The following is a 24,368-nucleotide window of genomic DNA, read 5'->3' on the forward strand; positions in this document are numbered from 1 at the left end:
CCAAACCAACTTCCTTCCAAGCCAAAGACTAGAAAATATGGTGAAGCATATCTTCCCTTTGGCTTCACCTGCACAAGTGCCAAGATAGGTTTCCCCTATCACACGCTGGGCTCTCCAAATCACGGACAAACAGTATCCCACATTCTTCATTTTTAGTTCACAAACACTTGTTGTAATGACTGAGCTCTTTATACAGTAAAGTTACAGCGGGATACAAATAATATCAGGCTGATCCTGCCATGATTTGTTCCCCCGGTTCAAATCAAAGACAAACAGTATCCCACAGTTGTTTATGTTTTTGAACCCATTTTACACAGAGAGGCATTTTTTCTTGTAAAACAAAGGAGGGGGGGGCAGAGCAAAGAAAAAGTTTGGGAACCATTAACTGGAGATGTAAGAAGAGGAGTCAAGAGAGGAATCAAGGAAACGAGGATTTAAGCGCTACAGCTACGGCTGTGTTTACAGTGTTCTTCACGTTTGATTTTTAGTGACAGACTTTGAAAGACAGACAGTTTGACACGCTGTTTAAAGAGTCTTCCTCCCTCCTTTCTCCCTCCATGGTTGTATGCTGTACCTGTGTGAAAGGATCACATGTGCAGCCTCCTCTCTCCTCTGTCCTGCACATGTTTTTCCAATACATCCTACAAGATGTACAACAACATGGCCTACTGACCCTGATTTTTGGGTCACAGTGAGAGAAATGAGAGAACACTGATGATCTATTTGTATCCATGTTAGTGTTTAAAGCACAACATTTCCCTCTAGTGGCCATATGTAAACCATGAGGGTGGATGGTGTTAATGTAAAATGTGATATATTTTCTCTTCCTTTTCCTCTTATGAGGTTAGAATGAAGGTGAACATCAAAGTTACAACATTAAATTGTATTTTTGCTTCTTTATCTAAAACTTGAAATCTTTCTCTGTTGTAACTTGGAAATGGAAATTAGCCCTTGGCTATAATCTGGTATGTTTACATTCATGTAAAAATTTTTTTACATTTATGTTCATTAACATGCACTGTCCTAAATAAATAAATAAATAAATAACTTGTGTGTTTAATTGCCTTGGACGCCTGCCACAGAAACAGCGTTCATTTCACTGAAACAAGATTTGTCAAGAGCCACAGACCTGGCAACACCAAATTATGATGAACCATTCTACCTGGATGTTTCTGAAACACACGGAATCGTGAACGGTGTGTTGTTTCAGAAAAAGGGGGCGGCAGAGATGTGCTTGTGTATGTCAGCATAAGACTGAACTCAACAGAAGCAAGGCATCCTAAATGCACACAACACGCAGCTGGGGTAGCTAAAATAATTCAGAAAACAGCACACGTAGTGAGAGAACATCCACTAAAAGTACAGTGTAGTGGCATATGTCAACTCACAAGCATTCACCATGACACCACTAACACAACAGAGATTGAGTAAAGTTCCAAATCTGACATTTACACATGAGGGGATCAATATGGCAGATTTAATGGGGTCAGGGGAACCACATGACAGAAAAAGCAGAAGCTGAAGAAAAAGTGACAGAAGACTTAAAAGCAGAACCTATTCCTGGAGCTGAGGACTGGTTCACAGACGGCTGCTGCCATCATGATGAAGAAGGACTGAAAGCAGGCTATGCTGTGGTTTGCAGAAAGGGAAAGCAATATGAGGTTAAAGAGGCAGGAAGAGTTGAGGGGCAGCAGTCAGCCCAGAGAGCAGAAGCAATAGCCCCGATTAGAGCTTTGAGATTGGCCAAGAATATGAGAGTGAACATTTATACTGACTCAGCTTATGCTTTTGGGGCAGCTCACATGGAGCTTGCTCAATGGAAGAGGGCAGGCTTCAGAACGGCAACAAATACTCCCATTTGCCATAAGAAAGAAATGGAGGAACTGGAAAAGGCTCTGGACGACCCAGACGAGGTAAGTATCATAAAATGCAAAGGACACTCGCAAGAAATCACAATGGTGGCAAAGGGAAATAGGAAAGCGGATGAAGCCGCAAAACAAGCAGCAGGTTACAAAGGACGCAGGCAAATTGGTCAGGTAACTGCTGAAGAGGAACCTTTCTCGTTTGGCTCTTGGCGAAGGCGGTCGCACTTTTCTCCTCTCCTCCTTCCCCTTATCTTCCCTGCTTAGCCTCTTGTGTCCTTGTCTTGTCTCGTGTGTATTACTTTCCCTCGAACAGTCTCTCACTGTCGTTCTCTAAAACCCAAAAGAGAATTATGAATTTGATCAACTGGTCTCTGAATGCTATTGACACCCTTTTCTCAACGAGAAGTCTGGGTTCGGGAGAGCCCGAGTGCCCTGGAGGGACTTTCCCTGCCGGATACACGATGGACGGGTGGCAGAACTGGAAGATCGTGTGCCTGGCGGGACTGTCGATCGAGGACGCTGAACATATCTACCTATTCGGAACCATGATAACAGGGTTCTTGCTGATCAGAGCTGGCTTGGCCCAGGCTTATCGGAGAATTAAGAGCAGAACCGGCTGTTCAAACCCCCCCAAGGCTGCCCGCTGGAATCAAAGCGATGGGACGAGGCACGACCTCTCACAACGAACGCAGCATGGTTAACACCTTGGAGACGCTTACAGCTGCCGTGAAGACTCAAACTAACACCACTGAGCGTATGATGGGATACATCAGAGAGGGGCCTGCTCAAAATGAAACCCTTGAGCGAAAGTTGGATCACATCGCAGAACGGATCACTGCAGTTGTGGGGTCTCAGAATCAAAAGAATGACAACACCACGGAACAGAAGTTTGATACCATCATGGGGAGGCTCGCGGTTCTCCAACGGGAGATTGAGAGACCAGTGTCGGAGTGTTAAAGAACAGCTTTGAAATTCTCCTGAGCTGCTCGCATAAAAGAAGAATCAACAACATCAACATGCGGACACCACGGCGCCAGCTGCACAGGCCCAAGGCTGGAGCCGAACAAAAACTCCCTGATAACGACTGTGTGATGACTATTCTTTCCATCCCATGCAAGACCACCTGGGTTGGCTAGCAGACTGTTTACTTAGCCTGATAGGGCGAAGGACGCTGTCTCAGCTGAACTATGGACACGCACACACATACACTTACACTAATGAGCACTCACTCATCCCCCCTCCCCTTCCAATGCCTTCGATGCTTGTTGCCTTCTGGGAACACAGCGGGTCTGGGCCCGCGCTGGAGAGTCGGCGCAGTGGCAGGATGGCTGCTGTGTTGCCTGGAATTACTCCTTATCCCCTACCCAACCCTGTTGCTGGTCACGTGCTCTATAATGTTGTACTGTGGACATTTATATGCTTTCTGTGCAGAGGAGTTTTTTTGTTTCCTGTTCTCATGCTGTCCTCCTGTAGCCCAGCATGAGTAGGGGTCTCTTTTTTTCCTCTTGTACTTTTCCCATTGTAGTGTAGATTTCAGTGGTTTTCTGTAATGCAACCGTTCTCTGACTTGTATCCCCATGTGATGTCTGTGTTGTATGTGTAAGGTCAGGGGGCGGGTTCATTTCACTGCAGGGCAACCTGCATGTGGCGAATAAAATTTGAACTTGAACTTGAACCAAGCACCAATGTGTTGGAAGAAGCCAGACAGGCTCAAGAAGAAGCAGCCCCAGAGGAAAAAGGGGTGTGGCAGAGCCGAGGAGCCCGGAGAGAAGGAGGTCTGTGGGGAGCAGTCCAACTGAAAGGAAAAGACGACACCTGGTTCCACTAGACGCAGTGCGCCACAGCAGACGACAGCCTGGTGGAGGAAAAACCAACCACATGATGAAGGGAAACTGATAAAAACGCTTCTTACAGGCTTAGGTTTGCTATATCAAATAATATTGGTTATGGCTGTGCGTTACCTTGTTTATATGTTGCAGACCGCTGTTAAGGGTTCAAGATTGAGGAGGAGAGTAAAAACAACCATGGTCCAGAAGAGCTTGGTCAAACAACTGATTTAATGACCACACGCAGTGTGGTGAGATGTACACTGCAAAACATCAGCTGTAGATCTCCACCCAAAAAGACACTTCAGATTGCTTTTGATTCATCAGGGTTAACGCCCCCTCATGTGTCATCAGATACAATACATGCATACGTCAAATCAAAACCAGGGCTGGACTGGGACAAAAAATCGGCCCGGGCATTTTGACTAGAGACTGGCCCACCAAAATGTGACGTCATTCAGGGGTAAAACCGCAAAGGATTCTGTGAACTTGTGGCAAGAGGTACTAGCGCACACAGGCTTTCAACTGAACTGAGTTACACAGCGATAAAAAGAAACACAAAAAAAGAGAGGGATATTCCTATGGGTAACTCCAAATAAGAATGTTGATTGTATAAATTATGTCCACTATAATTTGCTGAGACTCTCTAACCTAACCAGAGACGACATGGAGGTGTTTGCGGAACAATTGGGTACGACCTCGCTGATGGGAGTGCAAAATCGAATGGCCCTTGACTAGGGATGGGTATTGATAAAATTTTCACGATTCCGATTCCATTTTCGATTCTGTTTAACGATTTGATTCTTTATCAATTCTCTTATCGATTCTTTTTAAAAAAGGAGAACACTAAGGTCGATTAGCTTAGAACTTTGTTTTATGTCTTCTTTTTGAACAAGATAGAAATTTAGGAGTAACATGGCCTTACAAACCCAACAGTGTGATCTTAAGAGAACCACAGCCTACGGCTCTTCAATGGGGTGTCACAGGGTCCCCTGGGAAAAAAAAAAGTAAATGTAAAACAATAAAATAAATATTAATCTGTAGCCATAACAAAGTATATGTCAGGGTCCTGGGTCTCCTGACCCAGCGTTTTAGTTCTTTGTGATTTTTGTATTATTGTACTTGGTGTGAGTTTCTATGGTTTCTAGTTTCGATCCCTTGCCCTTCATGTTTCTCTGTGTCCCCTCTGTTCTGTGTAAGTCTGTGTCTGCATGTTTGGGTTCCCCGCTGTGTCTCTCGGTTCTTAGAGTCCTCTGCCTTATGGTTTATGTCTCTGTGTTTCTTAGTTGCTGTCTCCACTGTGTCAAGTTCGCGTCTCTGTGTGATCCTTCCTGTTTTACTTTGAAGGTCCGTGTCTTATGTGAATGTGTCCTGCTTTGCTTGTCTCGTCAGTTCTAATTTCCCCCAGCTGTGCTCTCCTTCTGTGTCTCATTCTCCTCGTTACTTCCCAGTGTATTTAGTCCCTGTGTTTCTCTGAGTCGGTGTTGCGTCGTACCCTCAACAAGCTGTGTGTGTTTTGCCTCCGTGTTACCAGTGTTTTTGTTTCCAGCTCTAGTTTCAGTTCAGTATTTCTGCTTCAGTGTTTTAGTCCACCAGCGTTTTTGTTTGTCTTTTGGTGAGTTTAGTTAGCAAGAGGTTTTACAGCAATAAAGCTGCGCTTTAAGTTGAACTTCTGTGTCTGAGTCCTGCATTTTGGATCCACCACTCCTGCTTGCCCACCTGCCACACAGCCAACCATGACAGTATAACATAAATTATTCTGTAGCAATTACACAAGAATATCCAGTAATGTCCCTGCCCACAATTAAACACATTCACTTACCAAAAATCGGGGCATCTGCTGTGGCAAATGGGTGCAAGCCTTTTACCACAAACTTAGTCACTGCTCGGTGACATTCGTCTGTCCTGGCCTGAAAGGAGACGCTACCGGTAGACTGCAGCGAGAACTGCCAGCATCTGAGCCAGCCAGACTCTGTCTGTCTCTCTCATCATGGTCACCTAAATGCACAGTAATGGCAGGTTTTGTAATAAGGCAGATCGCGCTAACATAATATGCACTGTTAGTTGATTATTTACCTGCCGCATTAACGGGAGAGGACGTGCAAACGTTACCGCTGCTGCTGGGTTGAGATTCACGAGTCCGGAGCAGAATTAAAAACACGACATTCATTTAAGGTCATCACGTGTTTTGTGAGCAAATGCTTTTGCATATTCGTAGTGTTTCCTCCCTTAAATGAAATATCTACTTTGCAAGTATTGCAAGATGCCCTGTTGTCATCTGTTCTCGTAAAGTATAACCAAACTTTTGAGTGTTTGAGCCGCTTACGCGCCATGTTTCCTGCCAGGTAAATGATGCTCCGCAACGTGGTGACGTCATTCGGGGCGACTGGAATCGATAAGGGAATCGTTTGCAAAAATGCCAAACAATTCCAAGGAATTGAAACTGTGAGAACCGGTTCTCAACAAGAACCGGGTTTTGATACCCATCCCTACCCTTGACATGTTGTTGGCGGAAAAAGGGGGCATTTGCGCCATGTTTGGTGACTTATGCTGTACCTTCATCCCCAACAACACTGCTCCAGATGGCTCAGTAACTCGAGCTCTGGAAGGGCTGAAAACTCTGTCATAAACCATGCATGAACACTCACGAATTGACAACCCGCTGGAGAGCTGGATGACCTCTGTGTTCGGAGAGTGGAAAGGGTTGGTGATGTGTGTAATGCTGTCTGCTGCATCATTTCTAAGGATATTGGTGACTTGTGGTTGTTGTCTCATTCCTTGTGCTGGAGGATTGTTGGAAAAGGCGATCACGAGGGCAGTGGCCCCAATGGCCATGATGCCATTGATGGAGCTGGAAGTAACTGAGTGGGCCGAGGAGTGACACAACAAACGGTGTGGTGACGTCTCTGAGGGAGACGTCAAGAGAGGGAATGTGGAATTAAAGAAATAATTTTATGGCTACAATATATTCAGCATCATTAATGATATAATCTATAGTATTGATACTGCATTAAGATGTTTATTAAAACCTGCTGACTTTACATTAACCTTTTTATTACAGGTACAGCTAAGACCATTTTATAAGCTCAGTCAATTAGAGATCCGGCTCTTTCGGTTCGGCTCACTAAAAAGAGCCGGCTCTTTTGGCTCCGACCGGCTCTTCGGGTTGTTTTATTGCTTTAATTAATTTATTATTAACAATAATATGAAATTATGCACAAAAGGAATTACTAACGTAAAAACAAGTGGTTTTATTTATATGTTTATATATAAATATATACGGTGGCCCCTAGAGACAAACCACGTACAAACTACAAAACACATTTCTAGCATGAACTGAACTTCCAAAGCAGAGCTACTAGATCACTTAAATTACACAATTGAAAGCATGTGTGTATTGTTTGTGTATTTATACACAGGCACTCGTATATAGTCAAATAATTTAAAAAAAAGTTCATTTACCTGTTACTACCACACACCAAATCCGGTCGTTGGTACTTGCTGGCTTGTGTAGCCACTAGGTAACAAAAGCTCAACACTGCGCCCAGCATCCTGGAGCACTTCTGTTGTGTTTGTACGTGTTTTGAGTTTTTATGTGCTTCTGAGTTTTTACGTGTTTTGGAGTTTTTACGTGCTTTGTCTCTAGGGGCCACCGGAAATATACTTTTATTTATTCACTCCACATAAAATGTAATAAATAAATCATATAATACAAAAATCAACTATTCACATTTCACCTTTTAACTATTTAAATTTTCAGCTTTTTCTTTTTAAACAAATTTAAAATGAAACAACACAAAACACTGCAAACCACAACACAATTAAATATAAATTAAAATATGAAAACAAAAAGAAGATGCATATTCTCTGTCATATGGGCCTGCATGAATAAACTTTCTGAGTCCTTTATCATCTGCAACTGAAATTAGTTGTGGATGATTACTATACCTTTCTAATGTGACGTTGTTGTCCCTGGCTCTCTCTCTCTCTCTCCCTCCCGCTCTGTTCCTGTGCTACTCAGTGTAACTACCGCCCCTCCCCCCTCTGCTCAGCATAAAGCACAAGGCTCGCGTGCTGAGTGAAGCAGGAAAAAAAGTGCGAGAGAGAGGGTGAGAGAAAGAAAAAAAAACACGTGACGGCTCGCGATAAGGAGCCGGCTCGCGTCGTTCACTTCAAGGAGTCGGCTCTAAGAGCCATTTCGTTCGCGACCGACCATCACTATAGCAGAGCCCGGGAAGGGGGCGGAGCAAGGTGTGTGCTCGTGGTAGATGAGGCGAGCATAGAGAGAGCTGCTTTTAATGAAACGGGAGTAAAGCAGTAAACTTACAGGAACATATACCACTACCAACGTTTGGATCGATATCTGCATACCCTTGTCTCCTGGATCCTAGCTGAGATCAGCGTGAACCACGTGGGTCTCTGCTCCCTGATCTGTTTCCTGTGTTTAGAAGACTTCCAGCTTTGTCACGGAGTTTCTGTCGGTTTGTGGGCTCATCTAAAGGTAAGCACCGAGCTAACTTTAATGCGGGTTCAGTTTATGTTGAGTTTATCTCTGTTGCGAACAATAGACTGTTTGGTATACACTGGAGTTAGGCAGACTGTAGAGTTTGTGATTGCTTGCAACATTATAATCTGGCGGTTGCTAACTGCGGTCAAGTGAGCCTTCACTTACGAAGTCACAGTCAAGCCAGCCTCACCGCAAATGCTGTTGTGCAATTCTTAGGCATATTTACACATAGGTTTGCAAGCAAGAAAGTCTTCTTTATGGTTGTGTCCCAATTCAGGGTCTGCACGCTTGAAGTACGCATTTTAAGTGCGGTTACGTCACCGCCACTCGACGACGGCTGTCCCAATTCAAAGAGTACTTCAAATGCATACTCCAAATGCGCCGTCGATTACCCCAAATATCAAGCGTGGTCCGGTGCACGCTTCGTGATCCCATATATCCCACAATCCATAGCGCAGCGGTGGGTGTGGAGAATTTTGCCGCAAAATACGGCAGAAGGGAGTAGAAGAGTTTTTTTTTTTATTCCAAACTTTATTGAAATTATAAAGCGAACGGTCAGTCATTCCAGTTCAGTTTGTACAGTAGACATACAAGGCAAATAAGAGTAACAATATACAGTACAATGAAATAAGAAGGATAAATAAAGGAAAAGAAAAAAAGGGGGGGGGGGGGGATGTGACAGACTTCATAACAACTTTGTACTTGAAAGTTGTGACAGCTCATTCGTTAAACATTTCTGAATGAATTTCAATCAATAATAAATCTTTTTTATTGGAAGTTAATTTAAGAGAGTTTAAGTAATATTCAATTTCAATCAAAAACAAATTAAATGATGGGGTTGAGTTTTGAAATTTACATTTATGTATATGGAATTTCCCTAATAAGATGGAGCGGCCGAAGAGTGAACTGTCAAAAGTACTGAATATGACGTCACTTATTTATGTGCGAATGTTTAATAATTAAAGTCAGTCATATATCCACAAACACAACAAGCTGAAAGTCAGTGATGTATGTGTGTGTGTGTGTGTGTGTGTGTGTATTTTTATTTATATATATATATATATATATATATATATATATATATATGTATATATATGTGTATGTATGTATGTATGTATGTATGTATGTATATATATATATGTATGTATGTATGTATATATATATATATATATATATATATATATATATATATATATATATATATATATATATATATATATATATATATATATATATATATATATATATGGCTGTGTCCCAATTCAGGGTCTGCACACTTGAAGTACGCGTACTACGTACGGTGCGTACTATTAGTACGAGAAGTGCGGAAGTAAGAGGCTTATGAAATGGGACGGTCTAGCCTCTGTCACGCTGGTCAGGTTGCCTAGCAACCATGATACTAACCGTGAGACATCAGTTACACAGCGATAAAAAGAAACACAAAAACTGGCAAGAAGCGGTTGTATTATTATCTGCAATAGCCGGTGCAATAGACAGCCACGGGAAGCCGACAGGTAAAGGGATCGTTTTTCCCTTTATTCTAAGCTCAAAGATGAGACTATTCAAAGTATAGTACTGTAAATTGGGTATAGTTTGGTATTTTCTCTGGAGCTGTTTTCTTGGTTATTTATCCCTAATATTGTCTCAGTATGTCTGATACAAAAAAGATAGTGGAAAGTTTCAGGACAGAGTTTTGGAATGATTGTAAAACTGTGTAATCATCAGTGTTGGGTAAGTTACTTTAAATTAGTAACTTAGTTACATTACTAGTTACTTCTATCAAAAGTAACTCAGTTACTTCAAGTTACTCGTTACTTTCAGAGTAATTAGTTACTAGGGAAAGTAACTTTGGTTTTACTCAGAATTCTCTTGTTAATGTGTTGCTTCTGTAACTGGATACCCAGCAAGATTGCCAGACTTCTAGCTTGCTTACTTGCCACAAGTGCACTGTGCCACCTACCAATAGAAAGGAAAAAATAATGTGCACATTTCCACGAGAGAAATCCCACGCCTGATTCTATCCTAGCCTGCTTTTTACATCCAACACAAAAACTGCAGTCGTGGTGCTTTCGATTGTACTCAGAACTCGGAAATTCTGCCTTATGAATAGGAAGATGTAGGTAACACCAGACTGCAGATGAGCTGCATACAGGGCTGGACTGGGACAAAAAAATTGTCCCGGGCATTTTGACTAGAGACCGGCCCACCATTATAGGAAAAATCATAAAGCCTTTGAATGAAAACAAACACTGTTGTGACAGTGATGTACACTGTTCTGATGGTATATATGCATCAATCTATCAATTGTTTGTTGTAAGACTCAGATAATTATTTTTTTTTTAAAAGTGAGACATTTTAAATGAGAACAAGAAAGTATTTCTTTGTGCCCCCCTCTCCCTGTTAATGCCCTACATGGACCCCTGGCAACACTTTGCTAGACCCGCCCCTGCACAGTTACCAGCTGTCAGCTACTTAGAAAAGGATCCTGGTGTTATTTATCTCTCAGAAACAGTTCATAACTTCCCTTCAACTCATTCATGTTAATGTTACGCCCCACTTAATGAACGGAGTGTCGACTGGAGTGAGGGGTAACACAAAGTGAAAGGGAACACATGAACTACTGGAGAAATAGATGTCAGTATACAAGATTTATTGCCTAAAACTACTACAGTACAAAAACACAGGGAAGCTCTTTTCTTCAGGGTCTCCAAGGCCAAAACAATAAACAAAACACCCCCTTTTAGCTAGAAATCAAAACCAAGTACTCACTAACCAAAAACAAAATACAATGGCTGAGCTCCCTGTCTAACCAAACCAGGAGAAAACAGGTGAAACAAAAATGGCAGAGAACCCCTACCTGCTTCCACAATGACAAACTAATTATCACAATAAGGGCACACCTTCGCTCACAATAAAAGAAAGAAAAACCAAAGTTCACAGAGGGTAAGTTCTCACACACATACACACAAAGGCCCGCTGCCCAAAACTCTACAGCTCACAGCTCTGGCAACATGGGGAAAATGGCAGGGGGTGTGGCAGTTTAGGATGGCAGCCTATATGCCGTGGCTGACGAGCCGGAACACACCTCAGCTGCGGCTCATGAGGCAGACCTGCAACACAAGAAAAGGAGAAAAACAACTCTTCTACAGAGGGAGAGCCACTAGAGGTCAGCGACCGTAACACCCCCCCACATAAAATATCACATACAGTAAACAGACACCTTTAACAACTGCCACCAGGTCCGTTACTGGGGTTAAGGGGTTAATACTGGGTCCTGGACAGTGCGTCAGCCACCACGTTGTCCACACCTCTCTGATGTCGGATGTCTATGTTATACTCCTGAGCAAGCAACGCCCATCTCATCAATCTTTGGTTATGATTGTACATGTGCTTTAGGAATACCAGAGGGTTATGGTCAGTATAAACCATGACAGGGGTGGTGGTTGACCCCACGTACACGTCGAAATGCTGCAGAGCAAGCAACATGGCCAGGGTTTCCTTCTCAATGGTGGAATAGTTGAGTTGATGAGGCTTGAACTTAGCTGAGAAGTAGGAAACCGGGTGACTGATGCCATCAACTCCATCCTGCAACAGTACTGCTCCAGCGCCCGTAGCGCTTGCATCCACTTCTAGCTTGAAGGCCTTGCTGAAGTCGGGAGCAGCCAGTACAGGGGCACTGCAAAGGAGAGACTTGGCACAGTCAAATGCATGTTGGCACTCAGCAGTCCATACGAAGGGTTCCTTTGGACTGCACAGACGAGTCAGGGGAGCCACCACTGTTGAAAAGTTCCGGCAGAAACATCTGTAGTAGCCCACCAGACCCAAGAAGCGTCTGAGCTCCCGTCTGGTGGTGGGCACCGGGTAGCTCAGTACGGCCTCCACCTTTGCATTCACGGGGCGCACCTGGCCATGTCCCACTTGTTTTCCGAGGTATGTCACTACCGCCTTGGCAAATTCACACTTTGCCAGGTTCAGAGTTAGGGAAGCCTGGGTTAAACGAGCAAAAACATCCCTCAGAGTACCCACGTGATCAGTCCAGCAAGAAGAATATACCACAATGTCATCCAAATACACATTACAACTGTGAATGTCTGCTAACACAAGGTTCATAAGTCGTTGGAAAGTGGCTGGTGCATTCCGCATGCCAAACGCCATCACTGTGTACTGCAAGAAATAGTCTGGAGTAACAAATGCTGAAATATCAGAGGCTCTGCTAGTTAGAGGAACCTGCCAGTACCCTTTTAACAGATCTAGCTTTGTTATGTAGGTGGCGGCTCCAATACTGTCTATGCAGTCTTCCATGCGAGGCAATGGGTATGAGTCAGGGACTGTGACTGCATTTACTCTCCTAAAATCAGTACAAAAACGAGGAGAACCATCTGACTTTGGTGTCAGCAGACATGGAGAGCTCCAAGAGCTATGGCTAGGTATCGCCAAACCATTTCCAAGCAGGTACTGTACCTCGTTTTTCATTAATTCCCTCTTGAGTGGGGGGCACCGGTATGCGTGTTGCTTAATAGGGCACGCATCACCCACGTCAATGTCGTGCTTTAACACTGGGGTTTTAGACGGTACATCCCCAAACAGACTAGGGTGCGCTAGGATCAGATCTTTCACATCGTCTCTCTCGTCATGAGGAAGATAGGAGAGGTACGTGTCTAAGGCACCAAGAACCTCTGAGTTTGCAAGCCTGCCGCTCTGCTGACCTTCACTACCCTTCACCAAACCATCATCATGGTTTATGGGCACAGAAATGAGTGAGATGGAGCCCTCGCGATCGTCTTCCCTAGAGTGAAACAGTTTCAGCATGTTTATATGGCAGAGCCGTGTTTTACGCCTCCTATCCGGAGTGCGAACGATGTAGTCTGTGTCATTGACTTTGCTCTCTACCACATATGGTCCCGCAAATTGGGCTGACAGAGACGGACCAGATGTGGGCACCAACACGAGTACCTGATCACCAGGTTTAAAAGAACGCTGCACTGCCTTCCGGTCATACTGCCGCTTCATTTTCCCTTGGGCTGCTGACAGAGACTTCTTAGCTATTGCACAAGCATGGTACAAACGTTCCCGACACTGCGTGACAAACTCAAGCACATTTGATTGCGGCTGCACATCAGACAAAAACTGTTCTTTCAGGGCTTTTAGAGGCCCTCTCACACTGTGCCCAAAAACTAATTCAGCAGGGCTGAAACCAAGGGACTCCTGTTTTGCTTCACGAGCTGCAAACAGCAGGAATGGCAGTCCCTCATCCCAGTTCTTGTCAGTCACCAGACAATATTTTCGCATCATCAACTTGATGGTCTGGTGCCATCTTTCTAGTGCACCTTGTGACTGGGGATGGTAAGGGCTGGAAGGGATGTGTCTGATACCAAGTGATTGTAATGTCTGCTTGAACAGTTTTGACTGGAAATTGCTGCCTTGGTCGGTCTGAACAATTCTAGGCAGACCGAATGTTGAAAAGAATTTAAGTAGAGCCTTAATCACAGTGGGAGCGGTGATTTTTCGAAGTGGTATGGCTTCAGGAAAACGGGTTGTGGCACACATGATTGTCAAGAGGAACTGATTACCCGTTTTTGTTCTGGGTAGAGGACCCACACAGTCCACTAAAACACGCTCAAAAGGCTCCCCAACTACCGGGATGGGTTTAAGAGGAGCAGGTGGCACTGTCTGATTAGGTTTACCCACAATTTGGCAAACCTGGCATGTCTTGCAGAACTTGGCAACGTCTTTCTTCAGACCTGGCCAGAAAAAGTGCTGAAGAACGCGGTCATAGGTTTTAGTAATACCTAAATGACCTGACCATGGGTGTTCATGCGCAAGCTGCAATATGCCACCCCGGTAATCCCTAGGAATGACTATTTGGCGTACCACCCCCCAACCCTCATCACCTCCTTCCTGCTGTAATGCAGGTCTTGAGACCCATTTTCTTAGCAGTAACCCATCCTCAAGATAAAACCTGTGTGCCTTTTTATTGTTTGCTAACTCGCTTACCTCTTTAAAACAGTTAGCGAGTGACTCATCCTTTTCCTGAGCCTGGCTCAAACACTCACGTGAGACCGGCAAAGGAAGAACCTCAGACAGAGTAGCCAGCCCCTGTTCATCGAGCGCTGGTTTAGAAGGGCTAGCAGCTGGCTCTCTGTCCCCAGTTAGAACAGATCCAAGAACAGTCTCACTTAGGTTCACTTCCTCCAGCTTCCGAGCTTGCGACCTGGTAAGAACACTGACAGAAAACACATCAGGGTGGGATTTCAACAGCTCGTCCTCTTCCGGGATACAGCTGGGTTTATCCACCACCTCAGGAACAGGGAGTACTTTGTCCCCAGCAATATCATTTCCCATTATAAACTCAACACCCTGAATAGGAAATGAGTTTCTTACTGCAACCTTGAACAAACCAGAGGCTAACCTCGACTGCACATGAACACAATGTAATGGTGCAGGTATGTAGGCCATCCCAATACCTTGCACTATTGTACTAGCGTTACAAGATGACTCATCACTGACTGGCAAAACGTCGGCCAATAGAAATGACTGCGAGCCCCCCGTGTCCCTCAGTATTCTCACGGGCTTTTGATCCCCAGGAAACCCTGTTAAGGAGACAAAACCATCGAAAATAAAGGGTTTAAAACACTTATCAGGTTCACTCATGGTCACATGGGGGGGGGGAGCTCAGCGACTTGACTAGGCCAACCCCTTTGGCTTGTTTTAATTGCTGGGGCGCTTGTTTACGTTTAAGAGCCAAACACTCAGAAACTATATGCCCCACTTTGTGACAGTAGAAACATTGTCTATCAGACTTGGAACCCAAGGAACCCCTATGTTGTTGAGGCTTTGTGTCCTTTTCCAGTCGTTCACGATAGTGTGATTCGGATTTACCCACAAACACGCTTTTGTGCGTTAAAGCAAATTCTTCTGCCAGGACAGCTGCCTCCTGCAAAGTGGCCACTTTTTGTTCATTCAGGTACAGCACTGTACGATCAGGAACACAGTTTTTGAATTCCTCCAACAACACCAGTTCACGCAATGCGTTGAACTCTGACACTTTGCTTGCTTGACACCACCTATCAAATAGTGTCCCTTTTTCCCTTGCGAACTCAAGGAATGTTTGAGCAGCGGATTTCCTCAGGGTCCTGAAACGCTGCCTGTAGGCTTCAGGCACCAACTCATAGGCTCTGAGTATAGCGCTTTTGACATTGTCATACACAAGACTGTCCTCGATAGTGAGAGCTGCGCATACTTCCTGTGCCTTACCAATTAATTTGCACTGAAGCAAAAGGGACCAAACCTCCTTGGGCCAATGTAACGCCATAGCAATGCGCTCAAACGCATTAAAATAGGCCTCCACCTCAGTCTCCCTGAATGGTGGAACTAGGGCAATGTTTTTGCCCACATCAAATGCCGGAGGTGCAGGAGCAGGGAGAGAATTATCTGAAGGATTGCTATTGTTGTCTTCATCCTTCACTGTAGGTGGAGCAGAAGGCTCAGGAGACAATTTGTTAGCTTGCAACTCCAGTTGACGCAACCTAATAGATGTCTCAGCTTCTAGCTCCCGACACTTTAACTTGAACTCAAGCTCATCCTTACGTTCCCTTTCTTTGGCCTCAAGTTCAAGACGAACTAAACGTACCTTTACGCGTGCACTAACACTGGGATTACTAGATTCGACAGAGAAGGGCTCAAACCGTGGAAGAGAGGTTGGTGGCTTTCCCTCACCTGGTTTGACCACCGTAGGTGTCCCCGCCCCCTCCTCAGCACAAACCTGAGGATGACCAGAGGTTTCGAGGAGCGACGCGGCATCCCCCGAGTCCACCTCTAAGGGGAACACGCCTTGCCCAACCAACCCACTGACAACAAGAGTCTTTAACTCGCTCTTCTTCATGGACTTGGCCACAAGGATGTCATAATGCGCGGCAACAGCACACAAATCCTCCTTCCGACATGCATCAAGCTGGTCCAATGCAGGCCTAGCTATAAAATCACCCAGGCTAAACTGTGCCATAACCCAAATAATCCTGGACGAGCCCCCACTTATGTTACGCCCCACTTAATGAACGGAGTGTCGACTGGAGTGAGGGGTAACACAAAGTGAAAGGGAACACATGAACTACTGGAGAAATAGATGTCAGTATACAAGATTTATTGCCTAAAACTACTACAGTACAAAAACACAGGGAAGCTCTTTTCTTCAGGGTCTCCAAGGCCAAAACAATAAACAAAACACCCCCTTTTGGCTAGAAATCAAAACCAAGTACTCACTAACCAAAAACAAAATACAATGGCTGAGCTCCCTGTCTAACCAAACCAGGAGAAAACAGGTGAAACAAAAATGGCAGAGAACCCCTACCTGCTTCCACAATGACAAACTAATTATCACAATAAGGGCACACCTTCGCTCACAATAAAAGAAAGAAAAACCAAAGTTCACAGAGGGTAAGTTCTCACACACATACACACAAAGGCCCGCTGCCCAAAACTCTACAGCTCACAGCTCTGGCAACATGGGGAAAATGGCAGGGGGTGTGGCAGTTTAGGATGGCAGCCTATATGCCGTGGCTGACGAGCCGGAACACACCTCAGCTGCGGCTCATGAGGCAGATCTGCAACACAAGAAAAGGAGAAAAACAACTCTTCTACAGAGGGAGAGCCACTAGAGGTCAGCGACCGTAACAGTTAACTAAAAGGTAAACCTGTTTCTCCATCACAGCTCTGATGATTCAGTAAGGACATCTCCTGGTTTCATCTTCATGTTTCCCTCTCACCACATAACCAAACCGATATCATGACCAGCAGGTTTACAGCTGTGGCTCCAGCAAACATCAGCTGATACTAGAAATTAATATTAAATAAATTCTAACAACAGCTGATCAAGCTTAAACGTGCTGCTGTTGTTTAGCACGACATCCGCTGGTTTCCTCTTTCTGGCGCAAAGTGGGCGATAAATAAACAAGAGAGAAAAGCCGATCAGCTGATCATTGATCAGTTTCATGATTGAAGTAGAAACAGGAGAGGGAGGGTGAGAGGATGAGAGGAGAAGAGGCAGCTGTGCAGCGTAACGACAGAATAACTCCAGCTTTGTGTCTTTTTCATTGTAGCTGAAGTCCGGGACAAACTGTTCCTTTTCACCTCAATACGAAACGCGTAATATTTTCTCTGAATACGAGACGATTCTGTTTTTTACTGGACGGTTGGCAACTCTAATAATTAACCTTATGAACAAAATAAAGTTCAACATCAGTAACATAGCACCACCCAGCTGTATAGAAACTCCGTCATGCTAGCTAGCACCAGTACGAAAAAGTCAGCATAACGAAAATAAACTCCACCTAAACTTGGTTTATATCTGACCCAGATGGACTGCAGGTCATAACTTCTTACCTGAAGTTCAGTTCACCTGACACTCTCGGACCAGCGGCCGCTTCGGGTCTCTCCTCTTGCCTCCCTTTTCCTTCATCCACCTGCTGGCTTCCACCACTTGCTAATGTTACTGAATCTGTGGAAGCTCCGCGATGCCACCACTAGAAGTAACGAGTAACGACCCTATCTAAATCCCAGTAACGAGTAACGCGTTCCTGGTTTTGGCATAATAACTAGTTACCGTGCTCGTTACCACAATAATAACGTAGTTACTGTAACACGTTACTTAATAACGCGTTAGTCCCAACACTGGTAATCATGCTTATGTACATCTGGATAATGACACAAACTAGTGTGTGGAGCTTCAAGTTGAATAAATAAATTACTTTTTTTCATGACATCAATAACTAAACTCTAAATATTAGTTATATTTAATATTATATTAATGTTTGTGTATAACACAGCTGGAAATGGAAACAAATAGGGAGTTGTGATGTGAATGTTCTTGTGACTTTATAACAGTGCCTATCAGAGATGGGCAGTAACGCGTTACTGTAATCTGATTACTTTTTTCAAGTAATGAGTAAAGTAAGGGATTACTATTGCAAAAACGGTAATTAGATTACCGTTACTTTCCCGTAGGAACACTGCGTTACTAAAACCGTGATTTTTTTTTTTTTTTTTTGCGAGAATGTCTCACGACAGTGACGTAAGCGAGTGCGCCGTTAGTGACAACAGCTGTGTGCAGATCAACAATGGATAATATATCGATTGTGGGAGAGAGTATGAGCGTGCAGCGTTTAAAGCGTGGAAGTACTGACCTTTGAGTTTGATTCCATAAAAAGTGACAGAAACATTAGTGTCCATTGTGCGTGGGAAGAAAACTTCTTTTTACAGCGAAAAAACCCCTAAACTTCCAAACAAGCACCGAGTGCGCTACCATGTAATGGGAAACTCACAGAGAAACTCACGGATTCTTCAACTGCACACCTGCACCAGGGTAACCCTCCGCCTACCCTACTCCTGCTTTACAGGTGAAAATAGAGCAAAAGGACCGCTGAGTCTTTGACTTTATTTATTTTCTGCTGTGTTTTACTTGCATCTATTTGAAAGACTGAGTGTAAACACAAAAAATATTTTATTTTATGTGCTGGAATGTGTAGAAAATAGGTTTAAATGTTAAACAAATTTCTTCCAGTCAGAGAATGTTGCATATAATTACATTTTTGCTTGATGCATAAAGTTAAAAGATTAAAACTAATAAAACAAGTTTTAAAAAGAGACTTTTCCATTTGATTACATTTTGTATGATGGATTATGCAGAAAAAGTAGAATTGGGCTGAAAGATCTATCGCTTTATCACCTATTCAGGTTGTAAATCGTGTTTTTAAAAAGTAACTAAGTAATTAATTACTTTTGAAAATAAGTAATCAGTAAAGTAATGGGATTACTTTTTGGGGGAAGTAATCAGTAATTAGTTACTGATTACTTTTTTCAAGTAACTTGACCAACACTGGTGCCTATGACACTAGGGAGAAGTTTTTTTTAATTGAAAAATAGCAGCTTTTCCACAGTGCTGGGATTAAGACGGTTCCTCTTTTTTGAGAGGATTTCCCCTGCTTTTGAAAATACCTTTTCACGGGGCACAGGCAAAGCAGCGGTTGCAAGAAAAAATAAATGAAAGTAACTAAATACAATAAAATGGTAAAAAAATGGCCTGGGGCGCACTGACAGAGGCGAGGCTGCCAGACACTGGCGCCACCAGGCCCTCCCTCTGACCACCACCAGTAGGCAACGGGTGAAGTGTCTTGCCCAAAGACACAATGACCAAGACTGTCCAAGCCAGGGCTCGAACCAGCAACCTTAAGATTACAAGACGAAATGCCAACTCTTGAGCCACGATCGCCTCATAATAAATCAAAATGTGCTCATATACCTGGAGTCACAGGCTGAAAAGCTTCTGATGAAGAAGCTGCTAAAGATGAGGCTCCTAACACTACAGAATGCAATGCAGTGTTAGAATCGATGAAATGGCAGGTGACAGCTAGGTAAGCCTCTGTGTTAATGGAGGTCCACATATCAGATGTCAAACTAACTGCAGAAGTCTTTGCCACAGTCAGTTTTTCTGTTTGTTTGGAATCTTTGTATGTTTGGACCACCATAGCGTTCAAATCCTAAACAAAAGAAAGTGCTGCTCTTAATATGGAAATATGGGCAAAATGGAAACATGCTTCATATTTTAAGATACACACCTGCCTTGTGGGGAAAACATAGTTAGTGTTCAAAGCTTTAACACGCTTTCTAAACACACTGTCCTCCACAATAGTGAAGGGCTGGGAATCTTCTATCGCCATGTTGACCAAGTCCTCATCCACATCATTCTTCTCCCCTGATAAAACAAACAGAACATTAAGAAATGACATATACAGTATCAGTAAATACAGCCCAAATAGGAATGAATGACATGGGCAATATGAATATATCACATGACCAGTGTTGGAATTAACGTGTTATTAAGTAACATGTTACAGTAACTACGTTATTATTGTGGTAACGAGCACGGTAACTAGTTATTATGACAAAATCAGGAACACGTTAGTCGTTACTGGGATTTAGATAGGGTCGTTACTCGTTACTTCGTGTGGTGGCTATCGCGGAGCTTCCACAGATTCAGTAACATTAGCAAGTGGTGGAGGCCAGCAGGTGGATGAGAGAAAGGGGACGCAGAAGGAAAAGAGACCCGAGGCGGCCGCTGGTCCAAGTGTGAACTGAACTTCAGGTAAGAAGTTATGACCTGCAGTCTCTCTGGGTCAGATATGAACCAAGTTTAGTTGGAGTTTATTTTCGTTATTCTGACTTTTTCGTACTGGGTACTAGCTAGCATGACGGAGTTTCTATATACGTGGGTGGGTGCTATGATTTTACTGATAAAGTTCATTATTAGAGTTGCCAACCATCCCCTAAAAAGGGAATCGTCTCGTATTCAGAGAAAATATTACGCGTTTCATATTGAGCTTAAAAGGGACGTGATTTGTCCCGGACTTCAGCTACAATGAAAAAGACAAAGCTGGAGTTTTTCTGTGTCTTTGCTGCACAGCTGCCTCTTTTCCTCTCATCCTCTCACCCTCCCTCTCCTGTTTCTACTTCAATCATGAAACTGATCAATGATCAGCTGATTGGCTTTTCTCTCTTGTGTGTTTATCGCCCACTTTGCGCCGAAAGAGGAAACCAGCGGAGGTCGCGCTAAACAACAGCAGCATGTTTAAGCTTGATCAGCTATTGTTAGAATTTATTTAATATTAATTTCTAGTATCAGCTGATGTTTGCTGGAGCCACAGCTGCAAAAAAGCTGCTGGTCATGATATGGTTTGGTTATCTGGTGAGAGGGAAACATGAAGATGAAACCAGGAGATGTCCTTACTGGATCATCAGAGCTGAACAGGTGATGGAGAAACAGGTTTACCTTTTAGGTGACATGAATGAGTTGAAGGGAAGTTATGAACTGTTTCTGAGAGACAAATAACACCAGGATCCTTTTTTTTTATGTAGCTGACAGCTGGTAACTGTGCAGGGGCGGGTCTAGCAAAGTGTTGCCAGGGGGCCAGGTAGGGCATTAACAGGGAGAGGGGGGCACAAAGAAATACTTTTCTTTCTTTTTCTCATTTAAAATATCTATTTATGCATATATACCATCAGAACAGTGTACATCAGCGTTTCTTTTCATTCAAAGGCTTTATGACGGTCTCTAGTCAAAATGCCCGGGTCTGTCCCAGTGTCCCAGCCCAGCCCAGCCCTGTATGCAGCTCCTCTGGAGTCTGGTGTTACCTACATCTTCGTATTCGGAAGGCAGAATTTCTGGTTTTATACAATCGAAAGCACCACGACTGCAGTTTTTGTGTTGGATGTAAAAACATGACGCTGTGACGTAGGCTAGAATCATGGCGGCGGTCAACAACGGTCCAGGCGTGGGATTTCTATCGTAGAAAAATGCACAGAATTTTTTCCTTTCTATTGGTAGGTGGCACAGTGCACTTGTGGCAAGTAAGCAAGCTAGAAGACTGGTAATCTTGCTGGGTATCCAGTTACAGAAGCAACACATTAACAAGAGAATTCTGAGTAAAACCAAAGTTACTTTCCCTAGTAACTAGTTACTTTGAAAGTAATGAGTAACTTGAAGTAACTGAGTTACTTTTGATAGAAGTAACTGGTAATCTAACTAAGTTACTAATTTAAAGTAACTTACCCAACACTGCACATGAGTGTATACTTACAACCTAAAAAAATCTTACCAGGGGCCCGTTCTTCGTACCTCGCTTACTACATCCAAGATCAAATGACACACCCAAGATCAAATCATCGCGCTAACTTTGAGCTTACTATTCCGGTTCTCCGAACACACCTGTTGTTGACGATTAGTATAGCTGGATGAAGTAATGTGAGATCGCCGGGTGGCTTAAAAGGGGCTACACATCGAGAGTAGAAACATTGATCGGCAACCCTTTGATTGGTCGGCGAAAATGTCGAAGGAGCGCGCTCAGTATTTTTCGTCAGCAGTGCAAGAACTCTTGATTGAGGCATTTCAGGAGTTTCAGTGTTTAATTAAAACGCAAGGGAACGCTGCAAAGGCTGCAAAAGCAAGGAGAGAGGGCTGGCAGGAAGTTGCTGACAAATTAAACTTGTAAGTAATTTAATAATAATAATAATGGATTGGATTTATATAGCGCTTTTCAAGGCACCCAAAGCGCTTTACAATGCCACTATTCATTCACTCTCACATTCACACACTGGTGGAGGCAGCTGCAGTAGCCACAGCTGCCCTGGGGCAGACTGACAGAAGCGAGGCTGCCATATTGCGCCATCGGCCCCTCTGGCCAACACCAGTAGGCGGTAGGGTAAATTTATTATATTATATTACGTTATACCCTCTGCAGCACGGTGGTTAGCACTGTTGCCGCACAGCAAGAAGGTCCTGAGTTCAATTCCAACATCAGGCCGGGGTCTTTCTGTGTGGAGTTTGCATGTTCTCCCCGTGTTTGCGTGGGTTCTCTCCGGGTACTCCGGCTTCCTCCCACCGTCCAAAGACATGCAGCTTGTGGGGATAGGTTAATTGGATAATCCAAATTGTCACTAGGTGTGAATGTGCGAATGAATGTGAGTGCGAATGGTTGTCTGTCCCTGTGTGTTGGCCCTGCGACAGACTGGCGACCTGTCCAGGGTGTACCCCGCCTCTCGCCCTATGACAGCTGGGATAGGCTCCAGCGCCCCCCGCGACCCTGAAAAGGACAAGCGGAAGCAAATGGATGGATGGATGGATATTATGTTATACCCTCTTTCACATTAGAGCCACAACAGGACCAACTAGAACATGGGAACAAGTAAAAGTGAAATATAAGAATATTCTACAGAATGGTAATATTTATCACTTATATTGCTTTTAGCCTCTTGAAAAGAGACCCTGAAATAATTTGTTTGTTTATAACAGCAACCAAGAAAAGGGCAGAGCAAAAACAGACAGGTGGTGGTCCTGCACCCCCTCGTCAACAAGTTGGTTAAGTAAATAATACCCTCACGGGAAAATCGATATCTCTCTATGAGCACACTGTCGCGCTGAGCTGAAGGATCCTGTCTATCCCGCAATATACGCTGAATTCTGGAAACTCTCCTTATCAATCTTGCACCTTCCACAATGGGTGGCTCGCGTATACGGACAGGACATGGCTGCGACAGACTTCTCAAATCCACCTTCGCTTTTATAGCCGTGGTCTCTCATCTTGATTACACGAAGTGATTTACTATTACTACTCTAAAATATGAATTACATCTGAAATAATCAAATACATGACATAGAATGATTAATAGTACATTTCCCTTTTTTAGGAAATGACCTGTATGTATCTGTATGAAATCAATAAAAGAATCAAATACTGCATTATCTTTAGTTACATTGATAATATTTATTTATGGTAAAACAGTGGAGAAATATCGCTGTTGCTTTTGTATAAATGAAGCGGACATACCTGAGTGGCCGCAATCTAATCTTGTTTACATAAAGTAAGCCTGCTCCCGAGCAGGTTTACGCTTACGGATCTGTTGCTATGACAGCAAGTCCTGGATGAGCTTCGGAGAACCGAACGATCCAAGATCACGCGAAATCGTCAACATTCAAATCCAGCTAACTTACTTAGCGAGGTACGAAGAACGGACCCCTGAGCTTGGTCCACCATGGTTAGTGTCCTTGTTTTCATGCAGGGCTCTGAACACACCCCACCACTTACCCCCTTCGCCCGACTGAGCCCGGGGAACCATCCGGCTGAATCTACTCCCACTCTGGCAGCAAGATTTAACAAAAAAAAAAAAATCAGTTTTATTGATTATAGAATACACTATATCGGATTCATATCGGTATCGGCAGATATCCAAATTTATGAAATCGGTATTGGTATCGGATAGAGCTGCCACAAACTATTATTTTGATAGTCGACTAGTTACCGATTATTTTTGTATATAGTTGACTAATCAGATCATCATCCATTGGACGTAAAACATACAGCTTATTGCACCAGCATGCATCTGCTCTTATATAACTATCATTAGCTTACAGCTTTAAGTGTTTAGGGTATGTGCTAACTAAAAATAAAGACAAAATGATAGTTTATTAAATTTTAATGACATTGCAGATTGTTTCGGGGAAGTTTAATAAACTCCTTGCTATCTAAAATATAACAGGACACCGGAGTATATTCTCAAGCATCTCACAATTCTGATAATCAGTTGTCTGCTTGAAGTTTATTCAGCTGTGTAAAAACTATAACT

The 24,368-nt window shown here is 43.5% G+C and overlaps 1 long non-coding RNA gene across 1 annotated transcript in view; it reads left to right on the plus strand.

The window, feature by feature from the left end:
• The first annotated feature begins 7,929 nt into the window (after nucleotides 1-7,929).
• LOC143414444 (uncharacterized) overlaps nucleotides 7,930-24,368 on the plus strand; it is a 36,467-nt gene continuing 20,028 nt past the window's right edge. Inside the window, exon 1 of the long non-coding RNA XR_013095060.1 lies at nucleotides 7,930-8,192. This is a non-coding gene — a long non-coding RNA (uncharacterized LOC143414444). The remainder of the gene's footprint in view (nucleotides 8,193-24,368) is intronic.

This window comes from Maylandia zebra, linkage group LG3 (genome assembly GCF_041146795.1).
Source record: "Maylandia zebra isolate NMK-2024a linkage group LG3, Mzebra_GT3a, whole genome shotgun sequence".
Lineage (NCBI taxonomy): Eukaryota > Metazoa > Chordata > Actinopteri > Cichliformes > Cichlidae > Maylandia > Maylandia zebra.